This window comes from Emydura macquarii, unplaced genomic scaffold, assembly GCF_026122565.2.
Source record: "Emydura macquarii macquarii isolate MOO-44397 ecotype Brisbane River unplaced genomic scaffold, CSIRO-AGI_Emac_v2 contig_1146, whole genome shotgun sequence".
Lineage (NCBI taxonomy): Eukaryota > Metazoa > Chordata > Testudines > Chelidae > Emydura > Emydura macquarii.
This window is the reverse complement of record NW_027131283.1, coordinates 18094219-18113393: the sequence shown is the minus strand read 5'-3', so window position 1 is coordinate 18113393 and position 19175 is coordinate 18094219. Positions and strand designations below refer to the sequence as shown.

At 41.3% G+C, this 19175-nt stretch overlaps 1 non-coding gene across 1 annotated transcript; it reads left to right on the top strand.

The window, feature by feature from the left end:
• Positions 1 to 7393: 7393 nt before the first annotated feature.
• On the top strand, positions 7394 to 7465 carry TRNAE-CUC (transfer RNA glutamic acid (anticodon CUC)). The gene has a single exon. It is a non-coding gene; the product is annotated as a tRNA-Glu (tRNA).
• The last annotated feature ends 11710 nt before the right edge of the window (positions 7466 to 19175 follow it).

Below are 19175 nucleotides of genomic sequence, written 5' to 3'. Positions count from 1 at the left end.
ACCACTAAATATGCTTGGAGCCCACTGATCCAACTGCATGATTGGACTTTTTTTATTATTAATACAGCAGAACCTCAGAGTTATGAACATCTTGAGAATGGAGGCTGTTTATAACTCTGAAATGTTTGTAACTCTAAACAAAACATTACGATTGTTCTTTCAAAAGTTTACAACTTAACATTGACTTACCACAGCTTCAAATCTTTATTATGCATAAGAAAAATGCTGCTTTTAACCATCTTAATTTAAATGAAACAAGCACAGAACGTTTCCTTACCTTGTCAAATCTTTTGTTTTAAATTATCCCTTTATTGTTTTAGTAGTTTACTTTTTACATAGTACGGTACTATATTTGCCCTTTTGTTTGTTTTGTTTCTGTTGCTGCCTGATTGTGTACTTCTGGTTCCAAATGAGATGTGTGGTTGGACCGGTCAGTTCGTAAATCTGGTGTTTGTAACTCTGAGGTTCTACTGTAGTTATCTGAATTGCTGTTAGTCAGTAAAGGCCTAATCCAATGCCCACTGAAGTCAATAGGACTCTTTCTATTGGCTGATCAAGCCCTTAGTAAAAACTAGAATTATATACATTTGCATACTATGTAACTTAAAGGGGGAATCTGGGACTTTGAGCTACAGAAAAAGGCTTCTTCCATCTAACACAGTGAGGGAGAAATAAGAATGGGAAAAATATTAAAAATTGTTCACAAGAATAATTTATTTGAGACGTCCTCCCCACATTTTTCTTTTGAAAAAGGTTGACCATTTTCTAACTAGCTGTAAATAGTAGTCAGATACTGTACATGAACATAACTTACAAACTTTCAGATAGCACTCTCTAGCTCAGTTGAAGTTTAACAGCATGTAATACAAATATAATGGAAATTAAACTGCAGAAAGGTACTTTCAGCCAACTCACAGCTCATAAACACAAAACTGGGGGTAGCGGTTGAAGCTTGTTACAAAGCTCTAGACAATGTATTTTGATGTTTGTTTTTAAGTTATCTTTATGCTGAAAACAAGTATAACACACTTCAGCTGTAATGGTAATTTTCAGAATTATAAGGGAACACTGAAGCCTCTTCTTCAGTTATCTGATAATAGAGGCTTAGAATGAAAGAGCACCAATCGAGAAGTCACTCAGAGCCTCTGTGCAAATCAAGATACGTTGGTATTGAAGTGGTATTTGGCATTAGAAAGCACTATATAGTGGACACACCAGAAATCTACAGATAGATAAAATACATTAGGTAGAAGATGCTAAGAACATCAAAACAATTCTTTACTTTGTTTAGGCTTTTTAGGAACCTAGAACCACAATCAAATTTGAGTAATAATTTAACCCACATATAAGTTATAATGCCCACATTAGTCAAATGTGGGTATGCAGCACATATGAAAATAAAGCCACTTATTACATGCCCATATGTAAATTTGGGTACCTAACTCTGAACCATTTAGCTACAGTACCTTTGATAAGATGCAGGTCTTTATTAATTTTGATTGCTCGTGGACATTTCCTTTTTATTATTAGTGGATGGATATCTCTTTCAGACTTTATTTCTTCCCATCACTCAGGAAGATTGTGCATCTTTCTCAGTGGTTGCTTAAATGCAAGTTGGAGCTGAACAGACATTGAGCCCAACTGGCTGCTTCTGTGCCAGTGAGAGCTGAGGGAAGCTGAATCAGTAACAGAAGAACAGATAGTGAAGCAGCTATCTAAATAGGGCAGGGGGAAGTGAAGGAATAGAGGAGTCACATAATTTAGTCACAGAAAGAAACCAGCATATATAAACAAAAGTACACCCAAGTGTACCCTATATTAACACCCTCTCCTTGGTTGTCTAGTGGTTAGGATTTGGTGCTCTCACTGCCATGGCCTGGGTTCCCAGTCAGGGAAGCATGTTTTTCCCCCCACGCTAATCTTTTACTACATGTTTAAAAGAATATTTTTCATAATTCACCTCACAATACTAGAATCCTCACTATAAGTAATTAGAGTTCTTTCTTTGTATATATTTGGAATAGGACTTATTTTGAAAAATATCTCTATTTGCTTATTGTGAAACATGCCAGTGTGATTTTTAAAATTTCCCTAACACATACATCAAGATCTTTGTAAACATCAATCAAGTAGAGCAAGTTAACTGTATATCAATTAAGCATTCGTGCTCAAGCTTGCCAACTGTGAAAAGCTTGACAGCTTTTGGATGAAGCAAGCTATTGACTCTTTAAAAAGGGACAAGGCTGGTATTGTGAAGCCAAACATTCAGTATTGCCAATCATGAGTCAGGCCCCAAAACATCATTACATTTTATTTTTAAGTTGTTCAGATCTTTTTATATGGTCATGTCTACACTAGCACTTATGCTGGCAAAACGTTTGATGCTCAATGGTGTGAAAAACACCCTCCTGAGCGACATAAGTTTTGCTGGCATTGGTGCTTGTGTGTACAGCATTATGTCAACTAGAGCATCTCCCACCGACATAGCTACCACCACTCATTTAGGTGGCTTTATTATGTTGGCAGGAGAGCTCTCTCCCATCGACATAATGCAGCTACACAAGCGCTCTTACAGTAGCACAGCTGTACCAATACAGCTGTGCTGCTGCAAGTTTTAAGTGTAGACTAGCCCTATGGCTTCTCACTCAACTCACATTTTTAAAATTTCCTCCACAGTTATGAGGGCAAGAAACTTAGCTTTTATTTAAAAAAAAAAAGAGAGAGGGGGAGTGGGGGAAAGAGTCTCACGTAGTCACTTAACTTCAGGAGCTAGGCCTTAAAGACTTAGTCTACACTAGAAAAAGTTTGCTGGCATAGCTATATCCGCAAGCCTTCCTAGGGTAGACATCTTATACCTGCAAAAGAGTGATTTTGCCAATATAGTTTTGCTAGATTAGAGCTTTTGCTGGCATAGGAGTGTTGCAAAAATAATTAAATAAAATTCATGAAAATGCTATGCTGACAAAAGTTTCTAGTGTATTCCTGGCCTAAGAAAGCCACCACACAGCATAAGAGTTCACAATACTGAACATGTGCACTATATTTCCACTTATTGATGCATATTTCCCCACTCACTGTGGGTCTGTAAGATCTGGTCAGTTTCTATCGAAAGACTGGATATGGAAATATATACAAGATTAATTTTCTTTACTGTCTCAGTCCTGCTTCCAGTGACATCAGTGCAAAACTCCACCAACATCACTAGGAGCAGGACTGGACTTTTACTCCATTTCCATATTCTGTCTACTCACAAAGACAAAATCTCTACCTGCTTGCACACTTCTATTCCCACAGAGAAACTGTGGTATGGGTTTGTGTTGAGGGGTCCCTCTGCGATGTACACATTATGTGGCTAATAATCTTTACTGCATATGAAATACGAATCTTTGAAGTAAAGCTAGCTGTATCATCAGTATTTAGGATGAGATCATATGAAAATCTAGGCAGGGTTTCAGGAATTGCTCTCCTCATATTATGGAGGCAGCCACAGCAATTCCATAATTAAGGATGAGTTGACTCTTGCACTTAACACAGGGATTTCATACCTTTTATATATGAAAAAGACAGTATATCTTTCCCCAAATTAAAGCACTTACTCTCTGAGCACAGAATATTCTTTCCTGAGAATGTGTAAGTACCATTGTTGTTTGCTTTGTTGTTGTAGCCATGTTGGTCCCAGAAAACTAGAGAAGCAAGGTAGGTGAGATAATGGACCAACTTCTGTTGGTGAAAGAGAAGCTTTCAAGCTACACAGAGCTCTTCTTTAAGTTTGAGAAAGGTATTCACATCACAGTCAAATAAATGAATTAACAAAGGAAAATGATAAAAGACAAAAACACCATATCACCTGTGGGTAAACACTTTCCACAAAACAGTCACTCGATATCTGATCTCTCTGATCATCCTCTAAGGAAACCTGCACAACACCTTAAAAAAAACAAGCCTGGGAGCTTAAATTCATAATTCTGGTAGGTACTAAAAAGCATGATCTTAATAAAGACACCAAATTTACAGTTCATTACAACAATCTGTAACCCACTAATCTCCCTCCCCCTTTTTTTGTCTTATGACTGCAGAGTTGTTAATGGGCCATCTCACTTTGAATGGTCTGTTAGAATATATATGTTAACTAGTTATGCTAAACAGTATGTTGCACCTTATATTTAGCTGTGACACTGACTGAGGCCTTGTCTACACTAGAAAAATAAGTCGACATATGTTATGTCAACTTTCAGCCACTGTGGCTGATGTCCACACTGCTCTCCTTGGGTCAGTGGAATGTGTCCTTACCAGGAGCATTTCCACCAACCTAAGGGGCAGTGTGGGGGGAGCTAAGAGACCCATCTCTCAGCTCCCTACCAAGAGCCCCAGGCTCCCTGTGGGCTGCCTCCCCTCCCACCTCTCACTCCTGGTCCCAGTCAGGAACCCAGGCAGCCCTACACATATTTCTTCCTTCCCCATCACAGCTGGTAGTCAGCTGCAGCCCCTTGCATCCTGCCTGGTCCTGGCTCTGAGTCGGTAGCTGGGCTGCACCCACTTGCATCCCACCTTAAGCTGGGTTCCAGCTGCCCATGGCTTGCCTGGTCCCGACTCACAGCCAGGAGTTGGCTTGCAACAGCCCTTGACTGCTGCCTGTCTCCCAGCTGCAAGCCAGTACCAGGTGGGATGCAGGCAGCTGCCGCCTGGCTCCCAGCTGCCAGCTGGGGCACAGGTGGCTGAAGCCTGTCTCCTGGCTGGCAGCCAGGACCAGGAGAGAGGTGGGTTGCTGGAGCCCACCTCCCAGCTGGGGCATAGGTGGTGGGAGCCTCACTTCCAGCTGAAAAGCAGGATGCAGATGGCTGTAGCCTGGCTCAGAGCCGAGACTGGGCAGGATGGGGGTGGCTGCAGCCAAGTACCAGCTGTGACCAGGGAAGGGAGAAGTCTCCACACTGCCCCAGCTCCCTTGCTGGGCTTCTCACTCTGCTTTCGTATCAATTTGACTGCTCTAGTGGAGCGGTGAAATTGACAAGTATGACAGCCCCTCCACCACTCTAAGGGAACGCAATGTCTACACTGCGTCACCCTAGTTTTGCCGACAAAAGCCCTACACTTCTTATCAAGGTGGTTTTACTTTGTCAAAAAAGCAAGGGCAGTCTTGTGGGGGAGAGGGGGAGCTGAGTGTAGTGTGTACAGCAGCACTGTTTTGTCAACAAAAGCTGACTTTTTTAGACAAAACTCTCTAGTATAGACCAGGCCTGCGAGTACCTTTCCCAGACTTGAAGAAGAGCTCCGCATAACTAAAGCTTGTCTCTCTCACCAACAGAAATTTGTCCAATAAAAGACATTACCTCACCCACTTTTTCTCTCCAATTTATAATATGTACATCTGTTAATTTAGGAATTCAAATGGGTTCTTTAAGGAGATTAACACCTAGCCTTAGGCTCCTCACCCTCTTAATCTCAGTAACACTATAAGGCAGAGTTGAAGTTTCTGATGAAAGAGAATTTTTCAATTATAAAGAATAATGGAGGACACTGACATTTTTTTTTAATTTAGTCTATGCACACTATTTCAGTGAGTGTTAACTATATGGGGAGTTTGAAACATCTTTGACTAGGGCATCCAAACAACTTTGACTGTGCATTTTACCTTAATTTGCTGGATTTCTTTTCAGTTTCACTTTAGCTGTTAGTTTCCTAATTTCTAATGTTTGATTTGGGATTAATTACAACATTCCTGAAGCACAGTTTATCCTAAATTACTGATAGTACTTTCAGTCATTCAACTCCATTTAATTTAGTTATTGTCAGGTAATACCATACCTGACATGCTACAATGTGCTTGAAAACCATTAAGATAAAAGGTCTCTTATTAACAATCCCTCATAAAAGATATTACAGTCTTCATGTGCAGCCTGAGGCACCTCAGCTAACTACTTCTGGAACTGTAGGGCAGCATCAAGCACATTAAACAATTTTTTCATCAGACTTGACTCATTTTTTACATTTGAGTTTTTCCCATAACATCCTTAAAACCTAACAGTGATTAGTGCCAGCTTTAACACTGAGTCCCCCTACAAGTTTAAGCCCACCACACTGCATTTTCCATCTCAAAAGATCTTAAGATATTTTTTGAATTCTGGCTGCAATGCTGTAAGATCTTTATGTGAAAGTGATTTTGAAGTCTTCTGCATGCAAAGGACTTGCTGGATCAGATGCTATATACTGTATGGGACATTTCATCCATCACTGAAATTCAGTGACCTCTGAGGTGAAGCATGGTCACTATTTAACTGCATAAACAAATCTGCATGATAGTTTAGGCTACTAAGGGGAAAATATTTTCTTATTGAAATGATAGGAGAAAGTTAAGCACATACAATGTACTTGGCCAAACAGAAATATTGTCAGGTATTTACTACTACATTTGCGATATCACAAGTAACATTGTAGTCATCATGAAATCTAGTCAGTTTTTTTAAAATAAGTTAATTTTAGGTGTTACACCAGCACCTTCCCAAGAGCCCCTCGATTTTGATTTATGTATTTGTGGATTTACAGCCCGTTTATTCTTTTTTTAAACATCATCCCCCCCCCCCCTTCTCTCGCCACGCCTGCAAAGCTCCCAGACTATGCAGAAGCAGCAATAAACTAACACCCGACAATTACACACCACATGCAGAGTAAACACAATGAAGAAACACACAGGAGGAAAAATGTGTTTCTCTGCGATCCCTTTCCCCGTACTCTGTAACACGAGCTGCAAGAGCGCCAAGGAGAGCAACACCCTCAACTTCTCCCGTCTCTTATTGAGCTCTCAGCCCAAACCCAGGCAACCGAGCACACTGGGCCGGAGCAGGTCACCCCTCATCTCCCCTGACCCCACCCACTTGCGCGCGAACAGTGACCACGCGAGTGCACGGGTGGGATCGATCACCCCATGCCCGCCCAGCAAAGGACACGGCGCTAACACAGCACGCGCGCGCGCTCAGCTGCGTCATAGCAGGCACCCGCACAGCGCCGCCAGCCGCTCCGCAGCGCCGCTGCACGCGCCGCGCGCACGTCACGAATCGGCTCCCCCCAGCCTATCAATCACAATCACAGCCCTCCGCCCCTCCACCGCAACCCGCTGCTCCCAAGCCGGCCCCCTCCCCCCCCGCGGGTGGGAATGGATTCTCCCTCACTGGGTACGTCACGCCTTCGGCTGTTCTATCCCCGCGCAGGGTGGTACTAGCCAGACGAGTAAGGCGAAGGGGTGTGCTAGGAAGAGGGCGGGATAGACGGATGACGGGGGCGTGGCTACGTGTAGAGATGGGCGGGTTTTACATGATAAGGGCGGGGCTACGTTAGAAGGCGGGGAGAACGACTCTGCGTATAGTTCTTACAAACATCCGCTGAAAAGTGGCTCGTCATATCCCTGGTGGTCTAGTGGTTAGGATTCGGCGCTCTCACCGCCGCGGCCCGGGTTCGATTCCCGGTCAGGGAAGGTGGTTTATTTTTTCCTGTGGTTGGTTTGGGCGGGGATTGAAGTAGCAAACAGCCGCCTCTTATGCAACGGGGCAGCACGGCCCATGTGAGAAAGCAGGTGTGTGTGTGGTAGGGGCAGGGAGGCACAGCTGCTGCGCATTCAGCTGTCTATGCGCTGCACCTGCAGATGTGCACCCCAGGTGTGCAGGCGTGGTCGGTGCCGGGCTTGGAAGTGGGGATGTGCCCCCAAACTTCAAACCATCCTGAGTGCACCAGCGTGGCTGTGCCTGTTAAGTGTTGCCAGGGGGTCACTCAGCTCGCCAAAGGTCGTCCTGCCCATTGCCCTCCAGAGACGCCCTCAGACATGTCACACGGGTCTCCCTGGTTCTGTCGTTTTACGTGCTCTTTTCTAGGAATCGCTTCCCCTGTAATGACTGAATCTGGCATCGCAAGCTGAGGGCACATCCCGCTTCCCCAGCCCTGGCAAGTGGACTTGGACTGAAGGGTCCCACAGCCGCGGGGCTAGAAAAAGAAAGTGTCGTCCCATTCCTAGGCTGCTCTTTGATCACTTCTGCATCTTCCCCTAGCTCTAACACACATACAGGGGAAGGCGTCAGTTGGTAGCGTTACCATCTGGTTAATATTTGAGCGGCCTGGCCAGTTTTTTGTATGAGTTTGCCAGTTGCCAGAAAAATAATTTAATCTACTGAGTGGTTGTTGGTGTTTTTTTCTTTTACATAGGTCAAAGATTTGCAATATTGTCACAAGACACTGGGATATCTAGTGTTAAAAGTTTCTGTGTCCAGCTACAGATGCTGCAGTGTTCCCACTTCTGCAGTTTAAGTGATAACAGATCAAAACTGCTGAAAATACAGCAGCTGTCTGCCCACCAACACGCAAGTCCACCACGTGTCTGTGTGAGGGAGCGTTTGAGTCACACACAGTGAGCAGACATGCAAGGCATATTAAATAATGGCAGATCAGGGTGATGGTGCAAGTGATCCTACTACACCCTGGGGAAAAAAGCTCACATCAGAAACCGCAAATTCAATGACAAGTGGCTAAACGAAACAGACTACAAAGACTAGCTGGCAAAATGAGCTGATAAAACAAACGCCCATTTGTTATCAGTGATTTTATCAATCTTAGCTATACGTGTAATCTCTCCAAATGCTGTGAGTGGCTGTTGAAGGGTGGGGGTTGCGGAGTTGCCTTGTGGTTCGGGGTTAGGGCTGCGGTGGGTTTACCTTGGGGGAGGGGATACTGGTTTGTTTGCATTTCAGAGATGCTAACCTTAGTTGGTGGGTTTATACCCTCATGGATTTACTGGCCATGCCCCAACTAACCAGCTAAGGCACATGGTGCACCCCACACCCTGCCTTTCACATTTCAGTGCTTCTCTGCCCATTCCACTGCCCATTGAACCATATGTGCTCATATAACAGGTGGAAACATGATTTGTCCCTAAGGTCCTGTCTGGACAGGCAAGAAACGTTTATTTTTCAATTGAGTTAACTCAGTTGAGTTAGGTTAATAAGACTGAAAAGCCCTCTCAACACTTGTTGAGACACAGGCTGACACTTTGCATTTGCATTGACAAGTTTGCAGATGACACTAAGCTAGGGGGAGTGGTAGATACCCTGGAAGGTAGAGATAGGATACAGAAGGACCTAAACAAACTGGAGGATTGGGCCAAAATAAATCTGATGAGGTTCAACAAGGACAAGTGCAGAGTCCTGCACTTAGGACGGAAGAATCCTATGCACAGCTACAGACTGGGGACCGACAAGCTAGCCAGCAGTTTTGCAGAAAAGGACCTGGGGTTACAGTGGATAAGAAGATGGATATGAGCCAGCAGTGTGCCCTGGTTGCCAAGAAGGCTAATAGCATATTGGGCTGCATTAGTAGGAGCATTGCCAGCAGATCGCGGGAAGTGATTATTCCCCTCTATTCGGCATTGGTGAGGCCGCATTTGGAGTATTGTGTCCAGTTTTGGTCCCCCCACTACAACAAGGATGTGGACAAGTTAGAGAGAGTCCAGCAGAGGGCAACAAAATTGATTAGGGTGCTGGAGCGCAAGACTTATGAGGAGAGGCTGTGGGAACTAGGCTTGTTTAGTCTGCAGAAGAATGAGGGGAGATTTGATAGCAGCCTTTAACTACCTGAAAGGGGGTTCCTTTCAGGGAAGAAGTAGCTAGGCTGTTCTCAGTGGTGGCAGATGACAGAAAAAGGAGCAATGGTCTCAAATTGCAGTGGGGGAGATCTAGGTTGGATATTAGGAAAAAGTTTTTCACTAGGAGGGTGGTGAAGCACTGGAATGGGTTACCTAGGGAGGTGGCGGAATCTCCATCTTTAGAGGTTTTTAAGCTGCGGCTTGACAAAACCCTCTCTGGGATGATTTAGCTGAGGTTAGTCCTGCTTTGAGCAGGGGGTTGGACTAGATGACCTCCTGAGGTCCCTTCCAACTCTACGATTCTATGATTTGGAGCTTTGCTAGCTGACAGTGTTCTAGCACGACGCCTCCCAGCCTTTGGCCTGTCACTGGGGTAGATGCGCCAGTGCAACCCTTCAACGTTGGCAGACAAAGTCATTTTTTATACTGAGGGAGCTTGAAAGCACCCATGCAGATAGTGGCTTTGCCTCTCTCCATTACAGTTTGCATTGGTGCAGATATACCAAGGGTTGTGAACAACTTGGTGTAATGGGGACAAATCTCCAATCTAGTTAAGACTTTACATTAAGTGTGTCTTTCAATACAAATATTAACCTGCTTTTGTGACAAGGAAGTCCCAAGCATGAGCAAACAGAAAGCTGAAATCTCCTTCACTTTTCTACCCCAGAAAACAGGTGCAAGTAGGAAGAGGGGCTGGTTGCATCAAAAAGAATATGGGCTTTCACCCATTCCCCCATTTTACCCTTTTATCTTGGACACTTCCTGCTTCCATATACAGTAATCTACAAGTTACTCCTGCTACCTCTATTAGGGTGCCACCTTTGTAACATCAGGGATTTCAAACTGGCTCCTATATTCCACTCTCACCCTCGGCTCGCAGTGCAAAATGACCAATGAAATGATGTAGTGTTAGTTCCTGTTTTCCATTTCAGGGAATGATGGGTAGTTTGAGAAGTGGTTGAAGTGATTTTCATCTAATGACTGAGCCCTCAGCAGAGAGAATATGTGACGGTGATATACCATATATTTTATAGAATAACTAGAGCAGAAATATTTTAAACATTTTAACTTAATTTGTTATTGGTATAATTTTCACATGTCCAGCAGTAAAGCTGGACTCCCTTAGTACCAAGAATCCAGCTTTTCAGGCATCCAAGAGAGAGAATAATTATAACAAGGAGACTTTAGACACTTCTAAAAAATCTCCAAAAAATTTGCATGCACAAATGGTGAAATGTTAAGGTCAGATATTTTGTATTTTAACTAGGGCTAGAAATTTATGCTGCTAAAAAGTAAGATTCCTTCCTTTGTAATGATATGAAGCTTACCTTTCTAGCATTAATGAGTTGCAAAGTGTCAGATCTTAAACTTGTTACTGGTCCAGGCATGAATATTGCCCATCTAGACCTTGGACCAATGTGATTCTGGGAGGAAATTCCATATTTGGTGGCAAGAGAAGGAAAGATTTCTCTGGCATGTTTTTTGTTTGTTTGTTTGAAATGAGTGATTCATGTCACTGGAATGTTAGAATGGGTCTCAGAAGAATTGGATAATTGAGCAGGGAGCCCATGAGGCAATCAATGATGAAATAAATTGATCACATGGTTCTGCAGTTTAGCTCCTGGATATTGCCACTATGTAGAAGATGAACAGAAGTTTTATACTAGTTGAAATAGCAGATTCCCAGCATTCAAATGAGCTACACGGTACTTGCTTCTAACCCTGATAAATTCTGAGCTATTGGACCTTAAAGCTGCAATATGATTATGTGTAGAAAAACTTTTATGGGTATTTTAGATGTTTTAAAATTTATCATTTACTTTTTTTTTCTCCCTCTGAAGACCGTACAGCAGGCTTTGTGGATCCACTATAGCTGGTAGTATGTACATAGGATGGTAGGGCTATGAAAGTAGAGTTAAGGAAGACAATTAAACAGGTGGTAAAAATCTGCATAGCTCTATTTAATTCAATGACTGAGAGTCTGACATAGATTTGCATGAATACCCTATCTCTTATTAAACATACTTTCCAATATTTGGGGATTGGGGGCAGAAAATGTTAATGGGATCTTAATTTTATATTTCCTGGTATTCATGGTTTTGTTTGTTTTGTTTGTTTGTTTGTTTTTTAAAGCTACAGCCTTATATTAGTCCTCTCACCCCTTAGATTGTTGGTACATATTTACAACCTTAATTCCATGTTATCATAGATTTTTTGTCTGAATATCCATAAAAGTTTCTATGATATTAACAATCAATAAGATACTTCGATGCTGGATGCTTATACTTTTTGCTTAGGATATATGTTTTACTTGATATCACACCACAATGTTGTCTGAAGAAGAAAAGGACACATTAAATAAAGTGATTATCCAAACATGGCATTGGTGAGGTAACCGCCATTATATGTAAGTGCCAGGACACCCTATTATTTTGTATTGGCTGCAGTATATGTGATAATAAATATCCAGATAAAATATACTATACTCTAAAGAAGAGATATCATGTTTATTGATTAAAAATAGTGGTTCAGTATACCACAAGGTGGCATCCTTGTTGCATGACCTCCGGATCTGCTCACATCCACAGGCCATACAGGTTGCTGTTAAGGAAACTACTAGATAGAAAGTAAAATGATATAAAGTCATTAGATATAAAGCAAAATGGCTTGGTTTAGCGAGTTATGCACACAATGTAACAAAGCAGCTATTCATATGATATTTCCTGGTAAAATACATTAATTACTAACATATATCTGTTTCCAAACCGAAACACTTCACTTTATGATGATCATCAGTTTCTTTGATAGCAACCCACATACATATGTTTGTAAACTTGAAATATTTCTCTTGAGCATTTTTCATTAGAAGGTATTTGTTTATTAAAAAAAATAAAAAGAAGGTACAAATGATTATCAGGTACGTTAGTATGTTTCTAGAACAAGTCTGCCTAGTTAAGGTACTTATATGGCCCCATTATCATAATATTTGAGATTCGCACAACTTTTAAGGCATTTAGCCTTACAACAGCTCTGTGAGTTAGGGTGATAGTAGCACCTTCATTTTACAAATGGACTAAAAGAGACAGCCTAAGACCAGAAAATCAGTGGCAAAGCAGAGGAGCGAACCTGAGACGCTGCATCCCAGGCTAGCATCCTAACCATTGGACCACTTTACCCGTGGGAGCAAAGAGTTCAGTACCCAGATGATAATTGTATAATTGCAAAAAAAAAAAATGTGTGGCTTAGCCCATATGTTTGCCCAGATCCTGACCTGTCTCTGAACTGCACATGAAGCAGCTAGGACGTGCAAGTAGGGTTGCATGCTTCCAGTCCTGGGCCTGGCCAGTTGCTGGGCTGATCCTGGGTGTAAAACAGAATGACGGGTATAGTTTATGCCTTTCTACCTATTGCTCCATGGGGCTGATCTGGCAACTGGAGATTGCCTGAGTGTGGAGACACCTCACTCATCTCCCATGCCACCTGTGCTGAACATTGATCTGCAAGGGAATCATCCTCTGGACAGGTAAGCTGGTTTATGAGCTGCTTTGCACTGTCAAAATGGCATAAAGTATCCTTAATGGCACCATGGCTCTGATCTGTCATCTGCTGCAACATAATTCTGCTCTCAGTTACGCCAGTGTAAATCCAGAATCACCCCAGAAAAATCAATGAGTTATTCCAGCTTTATACTGTTGTAATTTACAGTATCTTCAGTTGGACTAATTTTATGCTTAAAGTTAGGCACATGCTTCAATCCCATGCTGAACTGGGTCATACAGAGCACTTAGACACGAAATGTCCGATGGGAGAACCCAGAGCACAAGTGCTACCTAAAAGTCAAGCAGTTGTATTCTGCACTAGCTGAAGTGGACACATGGCATTCAAAAGTAGCCCAGGGTAGAGCACACTGCAGTATTCTCACCCACCTAATTTATATCCTAAAAGAAAGACCGATGGAATAACCACACATAAATCCAAGCAATACAATCCAAACACTATTTTCCTCGAGGTCCTTTACTAGGCTGTCAAGCTACTCCGGAGTTCTGATCTTTTCAAATTGACTTTGCCTGTGGGCTGAAAACCTATTTTATAGATCCCAGTTGTTGTCTCTTTTTGGCTTAAGTCAGTCAGGTCCTTCCACCTATCCCTGCTTTGTTTCTCCCATAACTTTTTTCTGTTATTTTTTTATATTTTTGTAAACCATATTTAAAAATTAACATGCTCTGCCAATCTTTGCTTGGATTTCAGGAAGCCATGGGTTACCAACACCAGCTTCTCCAAGAAAAAAAACAAAGAAAAAGTAAAATATAAACTGATAATATATTACACGGAATGACAGTTTCCCATTCAGTGCTGCAATTTCCTGTTTGTGGCAATGGGAGACTACAATACTGCATTTCTGCCACTAAATGATGCTGTGGGAGGCTATCAATCAAAAGCTCTCCAAAGCACCTTAATGGGATTCAAAATAGCGTCTCACACCTGCAAGGTGGTTTTGTGAACTTCTCCACATGGCATCCAGCACAAATAGATGGGTGATTCCCTCTCCACTCAGGTAAGAGACTGCCTGGGTATAAACGTAGTAGCAAGAGAATGGAGAAGACTAGTTTTGCACTGCGTAGTCAATTGCAGTTTCCTTCTTCTCTGTCTTTACCTTATTTCAAATTCAGGACAGGAGTATCCTGTAGGTATCCAAAGGCAGGCTCCGAGGGAGGTTGGTACAGTGGAGAGGGTGCAGGACTGGGACTTCTGGGTTCTGCTCCGGAGTCTACCAACGACCTTCTGGGTGGCTTTGGGGAAGTCATTTCACCTCTCTGTGCCTCCATTGGGCAGGTGGGGCTTGTCAGCTGTGGCAACCAATCCACCTAGGTGAAGGAAAACTCTGATATCAAACTAAGAACATCAGGCCTGGCCTGCTTGTTTGTAAAAAGTTGTGCCAGTCCCACATGGGTCTGCATAGGTAACTCTTATGGGTCTGCACCACTCATTCTTGCTAATGGGACAATGCGAAGACATCCACATGGGGGATCTTGAATTAATTCTGTCGTTCCTCTCACCTGCTTTCTTTTTCTCAGTAATAAATTGAACATAAGAATGGCCATACTGGGGCAGATTAATAGTCCATCTAGCTCAGTATCCTATCTTCTGACAGAGGCCAATGCCAGATGCTTCAAAGGGAATGAACAGGGCAATTATCAAGTGATCCATCTCCCGTTGTCCAGCCCCAGTATCTGGCAGTCAGAGGCTTAGGAACACCCAGAGCATGGGGTAGTGTCCCTGACCATCTTGGCTAATAGCCATTGATGGACCTATCCTCCATGAACTAGTTTTCAACCCCACAAAACACATAAAAAACCACATATGTGGCATACATTGTATATGGCAACAAATAAGTCAATGATTAAAGTATCATCCTGAATTTACAGGCTTTTGTGAGTGTTATGCAGAGTCTTAATGTTTTTTTAAAATCCAGTTTGTGTGCGTATGTGTGTGTATATATAGGCTAACATTTTTAAGAGAGTCTGCTAATTCTAGGTGCTTCAGTTTTTGGGTGCCCAACCTGACACAGCTAAGGTTTGATTTTTCTAAGGAAGTGAGTAAGTATAACTGCCAGTGATTTCACTTATAGTTGTAGGTACACAGCACTTCTGAAAACCAGGCCTGTGGTGACTCAAACTCCTTTTTAACTCATGGTTATCCAAGATTTCCAGTCTTGTTTCTGAAGAAAAAGTTGGGTGGTTAAAAATAACCCCCTACTTCACTTTTGCAGATATGAGAATAATTTATTTTATTAATAGTATCTCCAACTCAGTTGTCCATGGCCACTTCCATTAAAAAAAGGGTTGGATCCACAAAAACAAGAGGTAAGAGTTCTTAAAAATACTTTAAAAACAACACCCCACCCCCCACCCATAGGTTGTTTTACCACCTGACTTCTGTTTCCATGGAAATGAGAATAGAAAGCCAAAATGCAAATGAAGTGCCTCGATTTTAGCTACTAGCTCGCAGGTTAGATCTACATGTTCTGGTTTTGGCTTACAATTTTAGTACCCATAAATAATGATTTCTGGGAAGGCTAATTGTTTAACGCATTCCAATATATTTAGATATAGATGACAATAGGACACCTTTTTCACAGAGCGGTATTTTATAAATATTTGCATACACATATAAATAAATAGCAATATGATATTTTGATAGGGCTTATACTTGACTCCATTTGTGTCCCATTATTTCGGTTGGCTCCTTTTTTTGCCAATGAGGAATTGGTCTCCTTTGCTGGTCGGTGGCTTGCCTTGACGGCTACTATTATCTTTTATTAGTGGTAATGTTACAATAGCATGTAGAGACTTCAGCTGTCCTCACGGCCTTGTTAGTCTGACAGTCACTGTATACACACACAATAAGAGACAGTCTCTGCCCCCACAGCCTGCACTCTAAATTGGCAGGATTGGGTAAAGGAAGTACTGTTATCCACATTTTACAGATGGGAAACTGAGACATAAATTAAGTGACTTGCCCAAGGTCATACAGGGAGTGTGTTGCAGAGTCTGGAACTGTACATTCAACTGCTGAGTTTCAGACCAGTATCATAATCACATGCTCATCCTTCCTTCTGGGAAGATTTCTGACTATTGGGGTTTCTTCCTGGGCCAGCTTTCTGCATATTTGGGCTTCTGTTTTGTTTTTGGTTGTTTTTTTTTTACTTTAGTGTTTTGTATTTTGCTTTTCCTTGTTTATGGCAATTAAAAGCCTTGAGATAGATGTTCTATTAACATGCTAAATATAGGTATCTGACAGTCAAAATTGCACACTAAGCTAGACACTTATAAAAATACAGAAGAATAGTGGGTTCTTCCTACCTCTGAGCAAACACTTAATAGCAGATGCTGTAATGAGATCTCATTTTCATTACTTTTTTACAAAATATGTTATATTACCTTTAGTAGTATATTTTTAGGCCCTGATCCTGCAATTACATGTGACTAAAGCCATTGAAATCAATAGGGCTACTCATATAAGTAAACTAATGTGTGTAAGTGTTGACAAGGCTATGGGTTAACCTGTACATTTCTAGGGTCAGGGACTGTCTTACTATGCATTTGTAGAGGAAATCCCCAATCCTTTGCAAACTACTGCTGTGCAAGTGAAAAACGATAGGATTATAAAGAGTTATAATAAAGCGGAACTACAATATATTTAAATTCTTCATTCATTTACTTGCTAGTTCACAATAGATCTCCTGGCCAGGCAATTTAACATAGTTCTGTTATGCTTATGTATGTGTCTGTGCTGAACTGTACCAATACTTGTCCTCATAGGAAAAGCAAATAAACATTTCTTCCTTGAAGCTCTGTATTTACATGATTAACCCTAATGAAGTCAGTGGGACTAATCCTTTAAATATTGTTGCCTGTGTTCTTAAGTCTGTTTGCAGAATTGGCCCCAAGTGTATTGTGATTTCAAACTATTGGATAGATATTTAAAAAAAAAAAAAGGGGGGGGGGGGAGGGCATGGGAGGACACCCACTCTATAAAAAGTCATGTATATCCATTATGGCTAAGAAGATTGATACAATATGTGCAGCTTTTCTTCTCTTAAAGGGTCATCCACAGAAAATATTGCAGTTAGCATGAACTTTATTTCTCCTTTTGACTCCAATTTCATATACCCAGGGAGACGTAACCCACTGCAAAAGCTGAGCATTTTGGGAGGCAGGCTTTACATATTTATATTGAATTATTACTTCTCTATTGTTTTGTCTATGGCTATTGCTTTTGGGCATCCTTGGGTTTTGATGGTCACATCAAAGGAGCTGCTCTGGCGTGAGAACTGGTCAATGTGAGCCAGATAATTCATGGATTTATTACCGAGGTCGGTTCCCATGATTGTCAGTGGGCAGCAGGCACTGGGTGTTGTAATCCTCATTCTCTTGGTAAAGCACATACTGCCTTTAAAGGGTTTAATGATCCAACAGTGATTTACTAATGGGAATCTTTCTTCTGAGTTTACTAGGCCTTGAAGGGAGACAGGATAACATATAAAGGTCACTTTACCAGCAGTATCAAAAAATGTTTTCCACCACAGATAATTGCTGCCCACAGTATCTTATCTGAACAGATCATTGTGTACAGGTTAACGTAAAATAAATAAATAAAAAAAAATCTTAGCAGCACATGCATTTGGGAGCATTATAATTTGCTTGTTTTTTTTTTTTTAATTTGGTGCCAGATCATGGGGTGGAATATGGTGCAGTTAATGGAAACACACATTTGTTTCATAACAGTCAAACAAACCAAAAATAATAATGGAGAGACACATATAAGCTTCTAGGACTGCCTGGCACAACTGCAAACTTATCAGTGGTTGGTACTTAAAACCAGCTGGTATTTAGGGTTATGGCTAAAATCTTCTAGTGTGTCTGGTTGGATCTGCAGTTATACTGTGGTTTCTGCAAATTTCTGGCTTTCATGTTTGCCAACACTGAGAGTTGCATTTTGGAGCAGCTGCCCAGAAAGGGGTAAGGGTAGAGTGAAGAAGAGGAGGTGATTTTTGACTAGCTGAACAGTGCAACAGGAGGAGATTGTTTTCATGGTTGCCACTTCCTCTTACCAGAGTTGTGTTTCAAAATAACACCACCACCTCCGCCCCCCCAGACAAAATAAACTCCATGATCTTTGTATAAAAAATACATTACAAATGTAAAAAGGCTAGAGGGGGTTGGGAGTAAGGATATTACTTTGTTTTCAGGCTTGTATATATTACCAAGTGTTGTGCTGGCGAGTATCATGGAAACTTTAAAATGATTTAAACCTTCTACATGCAGTGTATGTACCTGTGTTCATCTGATTACAAATATAAATCCTAAAAAATACAAATGACCACATTTCAAGTTCCCCAAAGAAGCATGCCAAAAAAGAAAAATTCCCTGGATATATGCAAAAAATATATGCAACAAATGCAGCATTAAGACTGAGTGTTTAAGCAAAAGTCAGAAAAATTAAAGTAAAAGTCCCTATAGTAACCTTAACTCTGCCCCGTTACACCCATGGATTACCAGTCATTTATTAAATTGTCACATAATATACAATAATACAAAATACTACATATGTCTGTATATTACAGAAAAAATCCTGCCTTTTATTTTTGCCAGAACTATATTGTTTCCTGGATTAGTGTGATCATTTAATATAAGGGGTTACTGTAGTTAATGCATATGATGATGGGGCAGAGTTAGAATTTTCTTGCTGTCTTGCAATTACAGTCATAACTATAACAGTACATTAATGTAATTTTTCTTCATTAAAACTTTCCTTTTAAAAAAAGAAGAAATGTACTAAAAATACGTAAAAAACAAAATACAACTAACAGTTCAGAAAGAGGTCCTATAGATTAAATAATGACTCTGTCCTAATGCACAAAAGCTAAACATTGTCTATTACCTTCAAGTTTGCTTGAAGACAGTATTGGCAGCCCCCCGTGTTCAAAAATGAGTCTGCCCCCCAAAATCGTGAAATCAGTTTAAAAAATCCCAAGGCTTTTTAAAAATAGTAC